Source organism: Nasonia vitripennis, chromosome 4, assembly GCF_009193385.2.
Source record: "Nasonia vitripennis strain AsymCx chromosome 4, Nvit_psr_1.1, whole genome shotgun sequence".
In the NCBI taxonomy this organism is placed as follows: Eukaryota; Metazoa; Arthropoda; class Insecta; order Hymenoptera; family Pteromalidae; genus Nasonia; species Nasonia vitripennis.
In genome coordinates, this window is record NC_045760.1 from 13,965,498 (window position 1) to 13,986,828 (window position 21,331).

Below are 21,331 nucleotides of genomic sequence, written 5' to 3' on the forward strand. Positions count from 1 at the left end.
ACTCGCCCGATTGACTGCGCTCGAATTTTCGAATTAGCTTCGTTTTACTTACGATGCCCATAAGTATAAAATATACGCGTACACGCCGAAACCCACAAAAGAAGCAAATAGGTTGAATTATGTATACAGTACGCAGAAGAAAAAAACGACGACCGCATCGGGGTGTTATGCGCGAGCCGCCGATGTTAATTTGAATTTATCGCGGAGCGGGATAAACATTTTAATTGGCTAAGTATAGCAGGCTGCGCACGGTCGTCGTTTAAGCGAGCGAGAATGTGTATGTGCGATAAAATGAAAGGCGCTTGCAAAATTAAAGAAAATGAACGATTCGAGCGCTCGGGCTGAAAGAGCCTCTCTGTGTATTAGAGAGCTCGACCCGACGGCGGAGCACTTAAGCCATTGAGCGGCAAGTGCAGCAGTAGTATAGAGTGAACGACGGCCCGGGGAAAAGAAACTATAAGTGTATATCCGATGCGCTGCGCAAATTCGAGAGCTTCGCTCATCAGAGACGAATTATATTATCGCGCAAAATCGTATAAGACGTGCGCGATTACATGCCGAGACTATTATGCATGCACATGCGGTATCTCGATCGGAGATGTGTCGATATAACCTTTGGCATTCTAAGCATTCCGTGTATAGCCCAGCCCATCGATTCTTTCTTTAGACTTCGAGAGTCTGTATTGTGCTGTTCGCGACGTTCTAAAAATGTTATTCAGCGTCAGTCATTGCAGGTATAGGTGTAATAGAGAAAACGCCGTGGAAATAACGTTCATATTCCAAGATACAAGATTATTATGTAACGCGTGCGCGTCAATGAGCAAATCGTCTAATCGATTGTTATCATCTGCGCTTCCCAATCAATGAGAATCGTGTGGGCAATATTTCATATGCAGAGCCTATACTATAAGAAAGTCTATAGAAGAAAGAATCATCGATCCAATGGAGAGATGTTTATGAAATACTATAAACATCTGATTAGACTGGCACTGGCCCTTACCAGTAAGAACAAGAGGGAACGCCAGTCTGGTCCCGACCGAGTAACTGAGTATTCGCATTGAGTGCGAGTCTTATATATTGATTAGCTGAATAAATCTTATATTATAATTATTAATTTAATGGGTTGTGTCTTAAGTTTATTAATAGTTTAATAAGACCTCCTACAGATCAGAAGTGGGATTGCAATTCGCGAGCTTTTATTACTTGGATAAAATAGCGAAACGCATTTTTACAAAAATCGTGGCGACCAGATCGCGAGTTATTTATTGTGTTATTACGTATAAAATTATGAACTTTGATGCTAAGAAAATCGTGGTAACGATATTAAGTTGAGGTAAAAAGAACGCGTTCGATGTTTACGGAAAGATAAAAAGAAAGTATTAAGTTACGAATTCTGTGGTACTTATATGTCGTGAATTCAGTTCTTTGTTACGTGCTGCTGTAATTGGACAAACTGAAATTTTTTGTTTCTTGTGGATCATTGCTGTGAAAATTTTATATTTTATTATAGTTTAAAATGATTATTCCGAGTTGAATTGAAATTTTTTAAATTTGTTGAAAAGATTGAGTTGTTGATAAGGGCTTATTATCAAAGTACAGAAAAGCTAAATTATAGTTTCAGTAAGGTTTTCTTATACGCTTAAGTAGAAATAACTTTTATCAGAGTTAAGTTTGATGGTATAGCTAAAAGTTATGTTCTTATAAAACAAGAAATTACAAAATCAGGAGATTTGCGGTGATAAAATTTCATTTTAAAATTACAAAATGCATTTTTGCAAGGTAATTGTATGTCACTATGTGAACAGAAATCAAGGACGATAAAAACGAATGCATAGCATAGAAATTGAAAGAAAATATCAATAGTGGTTGAACATTTTAATTGAATATCAAAGATTTTGCTTTATACAAAAATTGTATAATTAGTAAGGTTTGAAAAGTTTGATACAAAATTTGAGTTTTAAGGTCTGTTTGTTGTTTATGGATTGATAAAATAAAGCTATTAAAGTTACGAATACAAAATTGCTTATAGATTGAGAATTCGGTGCTTTGTTACGTACTATGGCGACGAATAAGCTAGAATTTGAATTTTTGTTACTGATTATTAGGAAAATTAGGAAATTCTTCATAATTTAAATAGGTTTTTGAAAAGTGAAAATGAAAGTGTGAATTTATTTCATTGATCAAATAGCATGGATAAAGGCATTCTTATTCTAACACAGAAAAGGTAGAATCAAGATTACGGTAAAATTTGATTTGCGGTTGAGATGTATGGTGGTAATCAGGGTCAAGATTTGTGTATTATAGTTTGTTGTATAAATCGGATGTTCTGATAGAACCATAAGCACGAGTATCGAAATGTAGATTGCAATAAAGGAGAAAGTTATATTAATAACAAATAGGAATTGGATAAAACAGTAAAATTACGGGTTAATCTTATTTCTTGGCTCTGTTGTACTTGGAGGAAGGTCGAACTTGAAGTTCCGTTTTTTATGTTATTTAGAGCTTACTACACGGTTCAGTAACATACAGTTAACGTTGAGCAAAAAGATCGCAAGTACTTGGAATAACATGAGCACCGCGAAGAAGATAACAGTGATTATGAACAGAAATTTTTAATATTTTCAATGTTTACGATTGAAAATATTTTAAATGCAACGAAGATTTTCAAATGGATTTTTGAATGTCAAATTTCAAATAAAGTGAAAGAATAATTGATTGATAAATTTAAATAGACTGATATGTCGGTAGATAAAATTCGAATCAGTGATATTCAGATAAAATGAGATACGCTTTTGCATCAAGAGCAAGCAAGTACAGCTTGAAAACAAGGGTTTCTTTGTGTTAAGCGCTTAGCTTTTAAGGAAGCTTATAATAACGTAAATTGATAAGAATTTAATGTAATATAAAATGTGTGTTCAGGTACGGAAAATTGGCAATTGGATGCAGTAATGTATGCGCATCTTGTCAGCTAAGAGAATTGGCATGGCAATGTACAGCAGTTTTGTGTTGCTGAATTGTGCCGACCAGAATTTTTCCTTGATGCAGTTTGACATCACTGAGGGCAGATTTTTCGAGGTTTAGGTTAAATCTGACAGTTACACTCATTGTACAGTTTGAGTTCGTAGATAACTAGGCAACATTGGAAAATTGAGTCCAATGGAGAACTATGGCTGAGGTCCAGGAGATTGCTTGGAAATTGCATCGGACAATGATAGCATCATCTTTTAGATGCTATGTAAGCCGGGAAAATAGTCACCAAGTCTAAATACTCGAGTATAATTTTTGGTCAGAATTATACGGTAACTGAGTATCAAGGCGGAGGCTGGACCAGGTGCAGTCAGGGTGGTCTTGGACTGAGTTACCTCTGATCACGTGCTCAGTTGACAAGGGCCCCTGGCAAGACTGGTGATCAGTTCAATATTTATTGTATGTAAATTATTTTATGTATGTAGCTACATATGATAGGCACTGGGGTGCTCAGGTGTTCTTAAGGAGTTGATCACTCCTTTCCACTTCGAGAGCCGAAGTATTATGTATGTGGTTATGGTTATTATAGTGTGGATTTTGTTTATCTGTTATAGTATAAACTAATTCGATGCTCTAGCTGGTCAAGGATAACCAGAAATTAGCAAAACATCGAGTGTCCCCTATGAATTAATCGAGCTGAATATTGCATCATATTATCGCTAGCACTTGAGCGACGCGCGTGTTTGCTAAGAAATTACTCGAAATTAGGGGATTCCTGCCCAGCTGGTTGTCTCTCTCTTTCTCTCTCTCTCTCTCTCTCTCTCTCTGCACTCTCGTGCAATCGCGACTCTATTCCGAAGACCCTCAGGACTTGGGAGCGACACCTGCGCGTTGTATAGTATTATTGCGCGTTCGAGAGTCGTCCCTCTCGGCTCCGGCATCGTAAATCACCCTTTTCGCACTTCCATACAGTTATAGCTATAGGGTATAAGAATGGCAGAGTGCGCGCGAGCCGACCTTGACCGATTTCCGCGTACAGGCGTGCTAACTCATATTGGACCGCGTTATATTACAATCTCTAATAAAAGTAGATGACTTCAGAGAGAGAAATCGATCCGACTGATTCATAAGCGAGTGAGCTAAATATTTATATATAAAATCGCTGATAACGAGCTTACGGCTCGAGGAGATCTCATCGAAAACGTAATTCGCAATCATCGGAATCGAGAAGGAGTCCGCGTGTCCGGTAATCTCGTGTTAATTATCGATACACGTCGATTTTAACTAGCCTCGCAGATATCAGATCGTCAGCGCCTACGCGAATCGTGGGCCTCGTTCGTGCCGAAGGCCCAAAGGTCCTGGGGGATCGGATTACCGTCGAAGCTGGGAAAAAAGAGCTCTTTCTTCGAGTCCGACTCTCCGACGATGTCTCTCTCATGTATACAAGGAACGGGACTTCCAGACGGCTGATCCTGAATAGTCCGTTAACGCGGCGACCGAGTCCGGCATCCCTCGTATAGAAAAATTAACAAAGCATTCTTAGCTCTCTTTCTCACTCGCTCGCTCTCGCTTTTGAATAATAATAATTCCCTTTTCGCTCTCGCCTCAACTTCCAGCTCGGCGAAACAGAGAGACGAGAAGATCCGATGAATAAGGGCTAATTAATCGAAGTCCATCATTCATTAGAAATCGACACGGCCGGCGGCCTTTTTATACGTTCGCTGTGCATTTACTGAAACATCTGCTTTAGAAAGTCAGTTCGCGGCAAAGACGTGTCTCAACACGAAATAGGCAGAGGCGGCAATACAGATAGCGTCTATCATCGTAATGTTTATCCCTAAACGATCACGCGAAAGGAGAGCTGCAAACAATGAGCGTTGCCCCGTCGCGACTATGATAGAGAGGAGAAAAGAGCGGAAAAAAGGAAAAGCCGCGGAGCGGAATGGAGGGGGGGGGGGGTTAAGACGTTGTTCCGCCAACAGGTGGCAGCATCCTCTCTCTCTCTCTCTCTCTCTCTCTCTCTCTCTCTCGCAAGGAGTTTTCCCTCGGCTATCTCGCGCCGCGCGCTGTCACAGCAGCAGCAGTCACGGCGATAACCCGCGGCGACACCCGATAAAACCACGTCGTGCTTTGGAGCTTGCAGGGGACCAGCACCGCCTCCGCTTTATTCTCTGCGCGTGCTCTTTGGCGCGATGCCGACCGCGAGGCCGACGAGTAGCGGCGCTTAGGAGAAAACAGCCGAAAGGGATTACTTATCGGCTCGCGAGAAACAACAAGCCTCTCGCGATAAACATTTTCCCCGCGCGCAGCTACTGCGGTCGATGAATAAACAGCCAAGATCGTTGAAATAACTACCCGCACAGATTTACCCGCGGCCGCGAACAATCGCGACGATTGTCGGGCTGCATCGACGACGTCGGCTGGCAAGAGGTTGCCCGGTATTTTTTCTTTTCAAATGCTCGATGAATCGAGCACAGTGTATACGGAGAGACGCACAAAGGTTAGCCTGTGCGCGCGTTCTGATCCGAAGATCATTATCTCTTTGAAATCGCGGTGAGCACGTCGCTATGTATATAATACGCATCTCGACGCGCACTGTGTGTGTATGATTTTATTATCGACGATTGTACGCAGACACTTCAGCATTGAAATTTACGTTCGATGTCTCCATTCTTCGCGCGTGTGTATGTACCTATATGGCTGTATATAATAATAATGCAGAATGGGGAGAGCCATTAGAGAGTGGAGCCATAGAACTGAAGGCGCATATCGCGCAGAGCTTGGCTTTGATTAATACATTATCTATTGAGGCGAATCAACATTACGGAATGGAAGGGCTATATTGCGCGCGCGCAAGAGAGAGAGAGAGGGAGAGAAAGACAAATACCCGTACAGCCGGGGAGGTCCCATTAATAAGCACAATTAGACGGGAATTGAATGCCAGGAGAAACGCCGCGATTATTACCCGAGGACCATAGTCCCAAGCTCTCTCCCTCTTTGTACGTGCTAGTTTCGATCTGAGCTCTCTCTCCTGCTCTCCTTCTTCTTCCTACACCCTCTGATATTAATACGCGCATAACTTGCCGCAGTGCAAACGTAATTTTCAATCGGAATACTTCCAATCGTTCGCACAATGCCTCGACTTCGAATATTGCAGTCACAATGCTTAATCGGAAATTATTGAGCATTGTTAATGTGCTTACTATCAAGTCTGTGAAAAGTAGTTACAGCACATTTAATCGATGATTTTGTCTAATATGAAAGCTTTTTTTTTTATAGAATGACGTTGAATTTAGAGACGCGCAATCGATACCGATATACCACTTCTACCAGTGTGTCTGCGCCTTCAGATTCGCCGGCATGTATCCGTATATAATACACACATTGAGATATAGGTGCAGAGGGCAGAGAGTTGCCCGCGTCGGAGACAGGCGCTATATATAGGGGTAAGTATGACTGATTTACTGGCTCCCGGCTTAATAGAGCCTGTTTACTGCTAATTAAAAGCAAGCTCCATTTATATAGCATATACGCCGGGAGTCCATCCAGCAGCAGCAGCAGCGGCAGCGGTGTCGCTCGTCAAGGGTACTGCGGGTATAAATTCTGCCCTTGCGCGACGTGCCCGCCCATCCCCCCTCGTTCATATTTTATCGCTCTTAATTGGAAAAATGCAGGGCTCGAGACCGCCGCCGCTGCTGCTTGTATAACGAGATTTCGTTTAAAGCGTCTTCGCCGATTCCTTTTCTTTTATGTTCCGACGAGCTTTCGCCGAAATCTTTAAAGCCGGAAGGTCGGTGCACCTGCGCGAATCCTCAGATCGAGTGTGGATTCGAAAGATCGCCTCTATTTTTATCAGCGAAAATATAGATAGCGTTACGCGGCATGATCCTATACATATAAAGATACCGGTTTATTTTCCGCGATTCTATTTGCGCGCGAGCATTGACAAGTCGCGCATTATACAAGCAGCTCATGTACAACACAGCGAATCGAGAAAAAATTGTTTACTCTTCAGATGCAAATGTGGGGACTTGAGACGCGAGTGCGGGCATAATAAATTCAGCTCTCGGCAAATGAGAATCTTATAGAAATAAAAGGTTAATTTGAAATTCTTTGTCCGGCGTAATAGGCTCTTGAGCAATGGCAGATTTTCTTTCAAAGCTCAATATGCATAAATGCATTTTGCAAGAGTGTATACAATTTTAATACAAAATCGAAGACGTCGAATGCGCGCGCAGTTTGTTAATCACTGCGCGCTCGAAATGATTTTCCAATAGTAAGAAGCAGTCCTCGTGTGTGTGTGTGTGTGTATTATGTGCAGCGTATACACGCGAGCGAGAGAGAGAGAGAGAGAGAGAGAGAGAGAGAAAGAGAGAGAGAGAGAGAGAGAGAGAGAGTGAGAAAGACGTTTTTCCATTTGCGCGAGTATTGGCAGAAAACGACGACGCAAAAGAAATTCGCGCGGTCTGTTCCTCGCGCTCGTAAACGTCATTTTCTCAAAAGGTCGTTTTTAGCAACGACTATGCGCAGATATTTACATCCCCAAGACTCGCAATACGCAGGCCGCGTTATCTCGTTATTACTCGGCGATTAGCGTTGTCTTGCAGTTATGCAAGTATATAGAAACAAGCGTACGCAAATTGCCAAAAGTTATTTCCCCTCGCGGAATTAGTCGTTCAAGCTGCTGTCGGGCGCTAAAATTAGAATGAGAAGTGGATGGTTCGCGCGCTTCCTCTCTCTCTCTCTCTCTCTCTCTCTCTCTCTCTCTCTCAGGCTAGCACTCAAAAGTGGAATCGATAGCGCGCGAGTGCAGCAACGAAATCAGCTAATTTGAAAATAGACGAATCTAATGCACGGGAGCACGTATTCTGTCGCGCGAGGTGAAATATACGCGGGCGTAAAGAAGAAGGTGCGCGCGGTATAGGTTGAGGGAGAAAGAGAGAAAGCATTCGCACGCATCGCGAGAGCATTCGCCGAAGAAGAAGCAGTGGAAATGGAGCTTTTATACGAAAGCACTCCATATCACTTTATTTAAGATTTACCCTCTCGCTCGGCCCTTTCAACCCCCAACAAGACTCGTCCATTTCGCTGCTTCGTTCTTTTCCATCCCCGCGTCGCATTTCTCTCTCCCCCTTCCCCGCCTTTCCTTTCTCTCTCTCTCTCTCTCTCTCTCTCTCTCTCTCTCTCTCTCTCTCTCTCTCTCTCTCTCTCGCTCGCGCAACACTCGACGAGAGTCGCTCGCCTATTCTTAAGCTCAATCCTCACTACTTGAGCAAGCCGCCGCTGCCTCCTTCTCCTCTCTCACTCACTTACTCGATCTGCCTCTCTCACGCGCTCTTCGCTTTCGCCTCTCAGTGCCAGGCATTCGCTATAGAGCCGTTTATTTATTTCTCTTATACATGTATATTCCTGCCGTGGGATAGCAGATTCAAAATCGACGTCTTCTTCTCCTTTCTCCTCTCGCTGCTAAGCGACTGTGTTACTTGTCGGCTAATCGCTGCCTCTTCTCGCTTCTTTGAGTCATCATTCATCGCCGAGGACTGCATTATTAATACCGACGCGGATCGCGTGTTATTGGATTTCGTTTGTGCGGGACACGATTTACAGGCGCGAAGCACAATGGGCTAACGGCTTGTCAACTTCCGTTGGCTGTAGTAACTTTCGACGGTGCCTGTACTGCAGATGCATTTTATAATACACATCTATACCGAGGATTCTCGAGATCGTCCTTCGGTTTCCCGTAACATCACTGCACTGATGCACGCGTACACAGGCTGCTCTCCCTTCTCTCTCGAGCGTCTCTCCGGCGGCTTATATCCGCAGAAGCGAGAGCGGTTAGGTTGATTCTGCAGCGAGTGTATCGAGGGAGAGAGAGAGAGAGAGAGAGACCCGCCATGTAAACCGGTCGGTCTGGTCCCTCTCCTGACCTCCCGCGCGGGACACCTGCTCTCTCTCTCTCTCTCTCTCTCTCTCTCTCTCTCTCTCTGTCTCTCTCTCTCTCTCTCTCTCTCTCTTTCTCTGCCTTCTTCTTGCGAGAGTATGAGAGGGGAGAGGACTACGACAACGACGGCGACGAGCTGGCCGTGCCATTAAATTCATACGAATCCCATCGAGTTTATCCAGAATTCACGCCTGCCTCTCTCTCTCTCTCTCTCTCTCTCTCTCTCTCTCTCTCTCTCTCTCTCATTTCCGTGAGAACGCGCGAGCCAGGAATTCGATTATAGCGTCCGGCTCACAAAAATCGGCACACAGCTCGACCGCTTATCTCGGATAATGACGTATTCCAGCCATTTCATTAATGAAAATGGCTCGTCTTTCATCAATTATCTTGGCGCTTTTTAACTCCGATCTGCCTATACTCTCTCTGCTCTGCGGCGTTGATACATAAGTATTCGTGCGAATTCCCACGAATTCCCCAGATGGGCTCCTCTCGCGCATAATTAATCAGCTCTCTCTCTCCGCTGTGCTATACGATCGAAGCGACGTTTACACACGAGCAGACGACAGAGAGCGCGGACTCTTTCACCTCGCTAATTGTTTTATTATTGTTTTGTTGATAATAATTAATTGCGACAGGAGACAACGCGCGGGGGCGAGATAGCTGGACAAAGAGAGAGAAAGAGAGAGAGAGAGAGAGAGAGAGAGAGAGAGGCGGAGAGGGTACCGCGATGCGGGGGAGGGAGAGAGCGCGTTCGCTAATTGACATTGATTTATGGCTTTAATTAAACGAGGTGTGCTGCTGCTGCTGCCGTCCCGGGCGTATAGTGTCTTATGCGCGCGGGCGCTCGGGAGGGGAAGATTTAACAACACCTTTTAAGTCCTCCCTTTGTGTAACGGTCTTTTGGAAAGCGGCGGCGGCGGCTGCCTTCCATAAGCAGCAGCGACGGCGGCAGCAGTTCGAATAAAACATTGTTTCGCGGTCCTCTCCAGCTCGACGAATATTTCCTGCGGATGGAAAATCCTCCTTGTCACCCGCGGCTGATGAAAATATTTTCCCTGCTTCGATGTACTGTATACAGCCCGCTGCGCGATGCTAATGTTATGCCAGAGCTGGTGCGCGCGTATATTTATATATATGCAAGACTCGAAGGCAGGAGCTCGTCGACGTGATTTACAAGAGCTGGATTCCTCATCGTTCCGCAGTCGCTGTGTCGCTGCTGGCAGGGAAAGATTTAACGTTTATTTCCTCCGTCCTTGCGTTCGCCTAGTTGCACCGTCTCTCTATCGCGTCTCTGTGTGTCGGTGTGTACAGGCACCCTTTGCTTTGGGAGAGGGGTGTGTACGCGCTCGCCGAGGGGAATTAAGAGCCTATATCTGTTTAACTCGTAAAGATAACCAGAGTTAGAGAGAGAGAGAGAGAGAGAGAGAGAGAGAGAGAGAGACTGCGCGTGTCTTATTGTCTGTCCTTTTCTCTCTCTCGCTCTGGCTCTCCCTCGCGTAGAGCTGCTATCTCCACTGTGTTCCCCCCACCCGACTCCCCTCCCTCGGGCCGGCGCGCGCGAGGCTCGCGTGGCTCCGAGCTGAATTCATTAAGTCGCTGATTTACCGGCTACTTCCGGTGTAAACGAAATTACGCCGCCGGAGTCTCGGGAGCTGTACGGACCCTCTCTCTGCTTTCCGATTCTTCTGTGCGTCGACTGCTGTATTTGGATATATTATATAGCAGGCCGTGCTCGAGAGGGTTCGGAGCTGCTTTCCGAAATAATGGCGCACGATATGAATCACGCCGCGCGCGTTTCGTGGCAACGATTCGATCCGACGATATCAGAAGGAGAGCACGCTGTTAATGCGTGCCATGCATCCGCTCGGGGCGAAAGCCAAGAAAGTACCGCGCAAAGTTGTCGACTGAATAATTTATCCGCGTAATTCGTATATGCGCGATTCCGCGCGCGGTAAGTAAAGTATAATATTGCTATTCATTTATTCTAAGCGGCTTTGTTTCTCCTCTATAGTGCACACGCGCACTTTATCTCAGTCGACTCCTCTCCGCGCTCGGCTGCATTGTTTTCTTGATTACGCGCATGCGCTATATGCGCCGTTGCGGCGGGCCATTTAAATGCATTTTGTTTTCGGAGCGCGCCACCGAGATAGCGGCAGCTATACCCTTCAATTACTCTCGGCTGCGCTATTAATCATTCGCGAAAGAGGAAATAGAAAAAGCGCGCGCGGAGAGAGAAAGAGAGAAATAAAAGAGGCAGGTTCGCAACAAACGGCAAAATTAAAGAGCTGTATAGCGTTTAACGCCGTCGTGATAATTTTCTCTTTTCTCTCTCTCTCTCTCTCTCTCTCTCTCTCTCTCTCTCTCTCTCTCGAGCGCATTCTGCCGAAGGAACCTTTTGCCCGTATTACCGAGGCTGCACGGTGTGCAATGAAAGAGCGAGCGAGCGAGCGAGAAAGAGAGAGAGAGAGAGAGAGGGAGATTCTTCGCCTCGACTCGTCGGTCCGCTCGTTCGTTCATAAGAGGCTAACAATCTCGCCGGCAGGCGATAATTGCGAGGCGAGGCAAATCATCCCGAGAGTTCGAGGGGTCGTGACCGAAATTAACACGCCGCTTCTTTCTCTTTTCCTTCCAACTCCTTCTCGTCGGCTCTGCAGTCTCCCCCCCCCCCTCTCACCGCCACTCCTCTTCTCGCTCACTCGCCCACAGCTCGCTTTTATATCCTACATCGATGCGGAGTCTCTCCGTCTCTCTCTCTTTCTCTCGATCCTATACGCGGCTCTCGTCCACCTCGTTTCGGCCTAATGACTTCAAAGCAAATAATCCTTTCCGTGATTCGCCTGCGCAACATTATTTATATAACTCGTCTCTCTCGGAATGCTATCGCATCGATGTAGTGTACATACAGACGAGATGAGGGGTGCGAAAGTGAATTCCCGCGGCGGAAAAGAGCTAGAGGGAGAGAGGGAGAGAAAGCGCGTGGTTTGACCGCGAGGAAAAGGGAGAAACTAAGCTCGCGGGGGAAAAAATGTATAGCAGCGGCAGCCAGCTGCGGGGCAAAAGGAAACTAAACTCATTTCCAAGGCATTAACCAATTACGTTTTGCAAAAGAGTGTCGGTTACCTTCAGTTTCCTCCACTTACAGCATCTCTCCCTCTCTCTCTCTTCCTTTTTCCTCACAGCTTCGGCTAGCTATTCTATATTTACCCTTATTAATTTTTCCCCGGCGTAGTCTCGCTCTCGCTTTTCTCCTATTTCTCGTAGTCGTCGGGGCGGACCGGTCTCTTTTTTTCCCTTTCGAACTAACTAGCCGCGCGCGCCAGCTATACTGTACACAGTACACATACGCATGCACGCTCGCGGCTCAAGCTCATAATGAAGAAAAATACAAGCTCCGCATAGCAGCCTCGTACATCTTCGTCAAAGTCCCTCCCATGCGCGCGTATTACACGTCCCCGCGCTGTTTCGGCCCCTCTGCGCTTTTTCAATCTCGCGGCGCGTTTTCATGCGCGCGCGGCTTTATGTATACGCGAGATTTTGCGAATTTAATGAAACTACTCTCGCGCGCGTATATTATATCCTAACGTATATGACATTGGTGCCGAAAAGACAAGGACAAACATTTTGCCTAATTTTACGATAAACTGCGGGCATCAGAAGGTGCGAATATTATATATCGCCTATACATATTTCTATAAACTGTACAGACTGCGGGCGAGGGGATAAACGCTATATTGCGAGAGTAAGGACCCATGTGCTGTTGCGTCTGTGTATAATATACGTAGGTACACACACACGCACGCTCCGAAGTTCCATTCCACGCGAGATGAAGAGTGGCGAGACGGCCGCCAGGATATAGGCTGTTGTGAATATTACATTCCCCTTATATATACATATACACACACACACACAGGGCGGAGAGGGAGCCGCGCATAGCCGTCGGATGTTCCCGGAGCTCGACACAATAAGATGGCCCTCGCAATTAATTCTCCCGGTTTTGCTAATTAAATTTTTGGCCTCTCTCTCTCTCTCTCTCCCTCCTGCCTCTTCAGCGGCGGCGGTACGACACACAATGCCTGCCTCCGGAGAGAGAGAGAGAGAGAGAGAGAGAGAGAGAGAGAGAGAGAGAGAGAGAGAGAGACCAAGAGGCGACGTCGGGAGCTTTTGTGCTGCTGCTGCTGCTGCTAATGCGAAAATTAAAGCGGCCGCACATTATGATTCGAAGAGAGAAAATTAGCGATCTGAATCGATTCGCTGTGTACAAGATGCTGGTAATTAGAAGAAGAAAAGTATCGAGTTTACAGGCGGGGCCGGCCCTTGCTTGATAAGATAAAGAGGAATATGGCGAGCGACGCGGCGAAAGTGCAGTCGGACAAATGAGAGAGCGGTGCTATGTACGTAGTATGTAAGAGATGGAGATATAAAGGAAGAAACAATGTGTTGCTTGTCAATTAGCGGAAAGACGAAGCTTGCGGCTGCGGGCCGAGTGTAAATCAGGGTTTTGTTTTTACGGCGGCGTTTACTCCATACACTCACTCACACACACACACACACACACACACACACACACACACACAGCTGAGAAGAATCGGAGGACGGAGAGTAGCAGTGCGCGTTTGTTCCTTTTCTATCTCCCTCTTACTCGCGCTCTAATATCAGCGCTTAGTTTGTGTAAATAGGTGTGTGTGTGTGTATACGTGTTGTGGCTGCAGGATGAACGGGTGCGCGAGCGGCCGAGAGAGAGAGAGAGAGAGAGAGAGAGAGAGAGAGAGAGAGAGAGAGAGAGAGAGAGAGAGAGAGAGAGAGAGATGCCCGGGAGAGTAAGAAAGGCTGCCGCCGCTGCCAAGATTTACGGCGATTCGTTTTTTGCTTTCTTAAGTGCTTTCGCATTATCTCACTGCAACTAAATACTCGACTCCGCACAGCTCGCGAGAGTAGAATACGCGTGTAACAAGTATATTTGCCGCGGGACGCGCCATCGTTTATATAGGTGCAGAAGCACGCGTGCTGGGGAGCTGCTGCGAAAGAGAGTAGGAGGGAGGGGGGTGGGGGGAGGACTCACTTGCACAAGCCGAGCACGTCATCGCGCATTACACGCGAAGCACCTGATCGTGGCTCTGTAATTATTTTAGGACGGGCCAGGGAGGAAGAGAGAGAGTGAGAGAAAGAGAGGAGGGGGCTGCGCTGACAGAATGAGGGACGTGCGGGGGAGGACGCCGCAGCCGCCGCCGCCGCCGTCGGAGAGAGGAACGATGGGGGAGCATTATAATTAATTAAATTGCAATTTCATTAATATCAAAGCTCGTGCGCGCGCGAGCCGAGAGGGAGTTAGGAGAGAGACATGGCGAGGATGTAAATGACTGGCTTGTCAAAAGTCATTGCGGAGCTTGATGTGCCGCGTAGGTATTCGTCGTTCGCAAATCAACGCGTCGAATCCATACGCACTGTTCGTGCGTATGGACCCGATTCTTTAAGCCGTGGAGTACAATGTAAATGTTGGTTTTATCGGCCTGATTCAAGTAAATTCAAAATAAACCAAATGAAAACTCGAGCGAATAATTTGCACAATCGATCAGGCTCTCGTGCACGACTCGGCGCACACGATGAAGTTGCGAAACGGCACTCGAAAGCGAAACGCGGATGCGGCGTGCAAAAAAACAACTCGAAAAATCAATCAGCTTCGGAGATCGATGATAGGTCGATAAATGTATAAGAGCCCGATATGCGTATTGGTATCTGCGCGAGCTTATCGGGCTCTGTAAAAGCATTGCGCAGATGTAGGGAGGCAGGAAAGCCAGCTAATTAAAACCGCGGATAGTAATTAATTAGGCGAAGTGTGCGCGCGGGAAGAGAGCTCGAGGGTTTTACGCGACGACGACGACGACGAGGCAGGGGTTCTCAATAAGTCGCCGCCGCCGCGCCTCAATGTCATTGCAGCAGCAGCAGCAGCACTGCACAAAGCCGGCCCGGCCCATTGAGGAAAATCGATGCGGCGCCGGGAGTTCGCCCAGTTTCGCCCCCCACGTGTGCCTCTCTCTCTCTCTCTCTCTCTCTCTCCTTCTCCCTCTATATAGACGCGATTACCGCGCGGTGTCGTTGCCCCGCTGCTTATATACGTGTATACGCGTGCATTAGTATCGAAAACAACGGGATACCCGCGGCGACGGAGGAAAAAATCAATGCGCCCGGCAAACGCATTATAATTTCACGTCGCCATTAGTTGGAAGGTTTGCTCGCTAGAGCAGCTCTCTCTCTCTCTCTCTCTCTCTCTCTCTCTCTCTCTCTCTCTCTCTCTCTCTGTTCTACCCCTCGTCATTTGATAACTGGCGCTCGTTGTGATTGAGCTCGGAGCAATTAACGTTATTGCTTGGGGTGGAACGCGCCGCCACCGTCTTACCGTCCTACCTCTCTCTACTTCGCTGCTATACGAATGTGCAGATGTACTCGACCGCGACTCGAGAAAAAGGTTCGATTTCTACGTAGTTAAGTGTACGAAATGATAATACACACACACACACACACAAGCTGCGTATGCAAGGTTATACTTTCGAGCTATACAGGAAGTGCGAGCGCATATAGAGCCGCGATCGAATCGGCGTGGCCGTATAGGACGCAGCGACAAGGATTATAGCCAGATGCATTCACCTCTCGAGAGCCGCTTTATGGAGAGCGCCGGCATAGAGCGAGAGAAAGCAGCTAGCGGCGGCGCGCATAGTAGGATTGGGTAACGGAATACGGAAAAGCTAAGAGTAAGAGGATCGCTGTCCGAGAGAGGAGCGCGCCTGGCAAAACCCTCTCCGTGAGAGCGAGAGAGAGATTGTGTATGCGGCTGAAGGTATATAGACGTACACACATAGACGCAGAGTGAGCCGGAGTATGGCAGTGGTATTAGGTGTATATGTGTATATACGCTCGGCGCTGCCGGTGCTGCTGCTGCTGCACGAATACACGGCCACGTACGCAAATGAGCGCGTATAGATGTGAATACGAGAATGGCCAGAGGGCAGCTAACGTTTATAACATTAACGCTAATGGACTGCCTTATACCTTATACACCGGCCCCGCCGTCCTCTTACCAACAGCACAGCAGCAGCAGCATCCCTCTGGCTAGCCTCTTTCTCTATATACATAGATATATGGGCGCAGACAGGCTCGGGCATGGACAGCGCGGCAGCTATCGCCCTTCCACTCTCCCTCGCTCTTTCGCTTTGCTCTATACCAAAGTACAGTATAATATTCATGAGTGCATGCAAGCTAATGCATCAAGGCGCCCGTCGGAGTAATCGCGGATAGGCGCGCATCGCCCAGCTGAAAGCCAGCCTATCTATAGCGGATCGGCTTCCAGATAGTGCCTCTGCCGCCGCCACCGCCGCGCAGAAATATATAAGAGAGAGAGAGAGAGAGAGAGAGGAAGCTAAAAGTAGATGTAAAGAGGTAAAAATGAGCCGCGCGACTTTGAAAAGCAAAATACACGCGTGCAAAACAAACAGCCGGCCGATTTATCATCGTCGATCCTCGCCGTCGCCGCGCTGCGTGCTCTGCTATGCTATATAGGACGAAACTCCCCGTTCGGGCCTTAATAAATACATTCTTATAAGCGAATTTCCATGTATCCTGCGGCCGCTTTATCTCCCCTGTGTGCGCTGTATATATAGCGGCAATTGCGCGCAAGTGATTCGAGTATACACATCGTAATCGATGCCGGCAGTCTCATTTTTACCTTCGAGAACGAGCTTATCTCTGCGGAGCGTGTGTTGCATGAGCCGCCGGGAGGGTTCGAGAGCGTATGGGAAATAAAAAAGTCGCTAATGCACGAAAGAGTATAGCGTTTAATCTTGGCTCTTATAGAGCTTGCGCGTTTGCGCGTGCAGACAAATAAGTGCAGCGCCGGGTTTCCGCCGCCTCCTGACACTTTGGGGGCTTTAATTAATATTATATAGCTAATTAGCTCTCGTCGCGGCGAGCGAGCGGCCTTTTGTATATTAATTTAATTTTCAATCTCACGGGCTAATTCTCGAGAGCTGCTGCTGCGCACAACGTTAGTTTTAATCAACCCTCTCGTGCTCCGCGCCCCCCAGACGAGTCTCGACGGCCGAAGCGAGAAGAAAGCGGCGGCGGCGCTGGAAAAAAAGGAAAACGAGAAAGACCGTGCGCTATATAGAGTAGCCTACAAGGTTAATAAAAACTGGCAATAAAAACCGCCCCTCAAGTCCAGCGCTCCGACGCGAGCTCCTCTCTGTATATAGAGCTACTACGCCGCCTCCCTCTCTCCCGCTCTTTATCGCTTCGTCCACCTGCTCTCAGGATTAAGTTTAATCAAATATTTACATTTTAATTCAGCGCCCATATACGCGCGTGCCGCCTACTCCCGCGCACACGGCTTCTTTTTTTTCATCCCTCCACCGGTGTTGCTCCGTATGCGCGTGTATGGCCGCGCGGACTCGTCATTTAATTGCAAACTGCCGTATAGTCGGCCGTAAAGGGCCGGCAGTCTAATTTTCATCAGGCCCTTGTTACACTTGCCGCTGCTACCGAGGCCGTTATATAGAGCGCTGAATTTCATTTTCCACGTGCGAATTGCCGGGCCTTTTATGTGCTTACTCGCCGAGAGCCCAGAGGAGCGCTGCTGGAGAACAATAAAACGCGCGAGTTTAACAAGTTTTAAAAATTCACCTCGAGCCGTGGTGGAGGAGAGGTCGAAGGTGTGCTTCCTCGTGCACATAGCGAGTATCTATATACGATGGACTCGATTCTCGGCTCGGTGAAACGTATATACATACCGCGGGGCCGCTCTTACGTAACCCTGCGAAAACGTGCTTTAATTACTTACAGAGAAGAGCGTTCATCCGGGAAAGAGTGCGCTGCACACGCGGGATAGATTTCGTCCGGGATTTAACCGCCGAACACAGCCGAGATCGACGTGTGCAGGCTGGCTCCTTGCACCTCGATGCGGCGTAATTCGATCGGAGCCGCAGCATCGAGACTCGCTGGTGGCGACGGCCGCGGTCGCCACGTGTGCCGCCGCCGCCGCTCTCTCTCTCTCTCTCTCTCTCTCTCTCTCTCTCTCTCTCTCTCTCTCTCCCGATAAGGGCCTAATTATGTGTACGCGGAGAAGATCTTATCGCGAGTGCGCGCGCGATACACCGAGAGAGCCTAAGCTAATTGGACGGGCCGCTCACTCCGCGCGCGCGCACAAACACACACACTCACAGACACACACACACGCTGAGAGAACGCGCTAGCAAGGAGAGCACGTCTGCACAATGTGCACGCGAGGGCAGCCCACTTTCCCTTCGCTAATATTTCGAGACGCGCGCTGGCCCCTCGCCAGCTCCCCTAGCCTACTTGTTTCCACAATGCGCTCTCTCGGCGGCGCCGTTTTCGCTCGCGCAAAGTATATAAAGAGCTGCTGGGATACATAAGCGCGTTTACGCGCACACGTACACACCCCAGATACACACACAGCCACACACAGTGCGAGGGAGCACGTGGCGACGAAGCGCCTGCGTGCCTCCGCACTGGCTCCGTCCTGCTCTCTCTCTCTGTCTCTCTCTCTCTCTCTCTCGGCGGCCCCCACCCCCTCCCGAGCCCGCAAGCTCGCAAGCTCTCCCTCGTGCTGTTGTCGGAGCGCGCAGGAAATAACACCGGCCGAAAGTGCGCTGTATACTCGCGTTATATTATCGAAGGCTCCACACTCACCAGGATCCAAGACATGCGTGACTGTCGTGGACCGCTCTGCTTCTCTGCGTGTCCGCGTGTGCGTTGGACTGCTCCTTCTCGCCGAGCGAGCTTGCGACGAACGACAACTTTGCAAAACACTTTTCTCACTATGACGATTACAATAATAATATCACTGCGGCGGCGGCGGAGCGACGAGCACAGGTAGTGTTGCGGGCCTGTCTATTAATAGAGCGAGCACTTGGACTCTCTCGCGCCTGCAGTGCTGGTGTGTGTAATTGCGACTTATAATACTGATTCTGGATATATTGCTGCTTCGGTCGACGGGGCTGCTTGCGGCAAAAGTCGATACACGCGGGCAGTTTATGCCCGTAACCTCTCGAATTTCTCCTCGTGCCTCGTACGCGACGCACCGAGACACATCGGGTGCACACGAATGCGCGCGAGAGAGGACATGGAATCTATCTCTTCGAGTGTGTATTACAGTCGGCCGTTGCGCAATCGCCGTGCGGCCCTCCGGCAGTGAAGTACGACGACGTCGGCGACGAGGCGATCCTCGAGCTGGTGTTGCATCGGCGGTGCGCTGGGAGACGCTGCAGCGGCCGCTGGCATGTTCACAGCGACCTAGAGCAGCGGCGGCACATCCTCGCACAGCGCGATAATCCTCGGGGCGTCACGTGGCCGTGTGGCGACGACGGAACTGCAGCGACACTACACACTGACGTGTGCTCTCGCGGTCAGACTCCGGAGTGACTGAGAGCGGCGTCGGCGGCGACTAGTGCAGGCTGGCGGAGCAGCGGACGAGCTTCGAGCTTAGGCTCCATATGAGCAGAGCGATGGCGTTGGCGTCGAGGCACACTGCACACAGACACAGAGCTGTAACGCGCGGCCGCTGCAGCGGCTGCCGCCAGCCGACGGCGACGACGACGAGGAGGACGGGCTCGAAGACGAGGAGAGAGAGAGAGAGAGAGAGACGCGACGACAGCGGCGACGAATATAATCGAGCGCAAAAAACTCGGAGCACGGACTGTGCGCTCGGTGCGGCGGCGGTCGAGCGAGTGTGTTGCTCCGGCAGGCGCATCCCCACCTCGCTGGCCGCCAGCGCCGAGCCGCCGCGCGCGCCGTATCAGCGCGGCTGAGTGCGAGCGAGAGCGAGAGAGGCCGCGAGTCGGCGCACGAGAGCGCGCGAGAGGGGAATCGGCGACGGCGGGGCGGCCGACGCTCGGGGGGGAGGGGCATCTCTCGCGCGCCCGTCGCTGTGCTCGCACTGCTCCCACACCGACGGACACGCACACGGCTAACAGTTCGCGGGTTTCGCGGGTGGCCCGGGGAGACTGTCTCCGTGCCCCTTATATTCCGGCTCCGCAGTCGGCGGCGGCGACGGCGCGGACTCGGGCGAGAGCTGCGGTAGTGGGGCTAGCTGCGACGGGGATATTCCGTTAATTGAACGATTCGCGCCCGCTCGATTTGTGCGCGCGGGTATATAAGGCGCGGAGCGCCAGCTGCGTGTGCGTTATATCACGAAGCGCGCACACGGGAGGGACGGGAGGGACGGTCGAGGGAGGGGGAGGGGGAGGGGGAGGAAAGGAGCTGGCTGGCTGGGGGCAATCGTGGGATTACTTCGAGTAATTACCTATTTTTATTATGCTCCGCCTGCCAGGCCAGCCGCTCCGTTCTCCCTCTCACCTACTTCCTCTCCTCCTCAGCTGCGAGCATTGTCGGATATCGCGCGCGCGTATAGCCTCGTACTCTCTGCCCCTTCTCCTCCGCCTCCTCGTCGGCGCCGTTTATCTCGACGAGGCACTCCATTAGAAACTGTCCATTGATTGCGTTGCCACTTGCAAATCGTAGCCTCGTTACACCAACAGAGTCTCGCCGTGTATATAGATGCTCCCCCTCCCCTTCCCTTCCTCCTCCCCCACTACTCGCGCTGGTTGAAATTCATTTCCAAGCTTTTTGCCGGAGAGCACTGTGATTCATCAAGAATAAAGCGGACTCTAATGATGCGTGAGATTCATGCTCGCTTCGCGGAAAATCCTGCCGCGGGTGTATTTGTAATTTGATCGCTTAATTAATTGCTCGGCGCTTATGCTGCTCTACACGTCGATTTTACATTCAGCTCTGCGCGTCCGCGTGGAAATGACAAATACGTCGATATAACGCGTTCAGCTGCAGCTATTCTCCGCATTCGTTGTCTGCATTATATGGTTGACACAATAAGCGATATGCGATTCCACTGATCGTTCTGTGTGCGCAATTGTCATTTTGTTGAAAATAGAAAACACATCGGCCCGTCTGGCCGAAGCCTACCTCATACTACTGGCTATAACGTAACGAACTAGCTTTATTTCACTGCGCGTTATCATCTCTGGCGTGTGGGCAAAGAATCCGAAAAGCCCTGCGGAGGAATTTGGTCCGAGTATTTGAGCCTGACGCCGGCAGATCTTCTGGTCGTGCTTGTCAAAACTTTCATTCTATTCGAACCACAGCCTCCCGATCCTAGGGAACAAGGACATTGGCTGTGCGAGCAGTAAGGGAATCGGCGACGACATTTACCTGCGCCTTCGCGACCAGAAGCACTTGAAGAAAAACAAAGGCTCGTCGAGTTCACGAGTTTGTCGGATAATGACCGATGACAGCTGAAAAAGAGGCCGACCTGTCACGGCGTATTACCTTACCGATCGCTGCTCATTGGAAAAATCGATGAGACGCCGTTTCAGGAGTTCGCGGTCCGGCTCTTGCCGATCA

At 49.1% G+C, this 21,331-nt stretch overlaps 1 protein-coding gene across 6 annotated transcripts in view; it reads right to left on the reverse strand.

Moving 5' to 3' along the window:
* LOC100114694 (ecdysone-induced protein 75B, isoforms C/D) overlaps window positions 1-21,331 on the reverse strand; it is a 138,425-nt gene that overhangs the window by 22,146 nt on the left and 94,948 nt on the right. Inside the window, exon 1 of one of the 6 annotated variants that reach the window (XM_031929761.1) lies at window positions 18,605-19,663. The exons of 4 other annotated variants lie outside the window; for them this stretch is intronic. The gene's annotated coding sequence lies outside the window, so the exon portion shown is untranslated. Of the gene's footprint in view, window positions 1-17,735; window positions 17,939-18,604; window positions 19,664-21,331 lie in introns of those variants that run through there. One more of the 6 variants, XM_031929767.1, reaches the window with a different exon arrangement.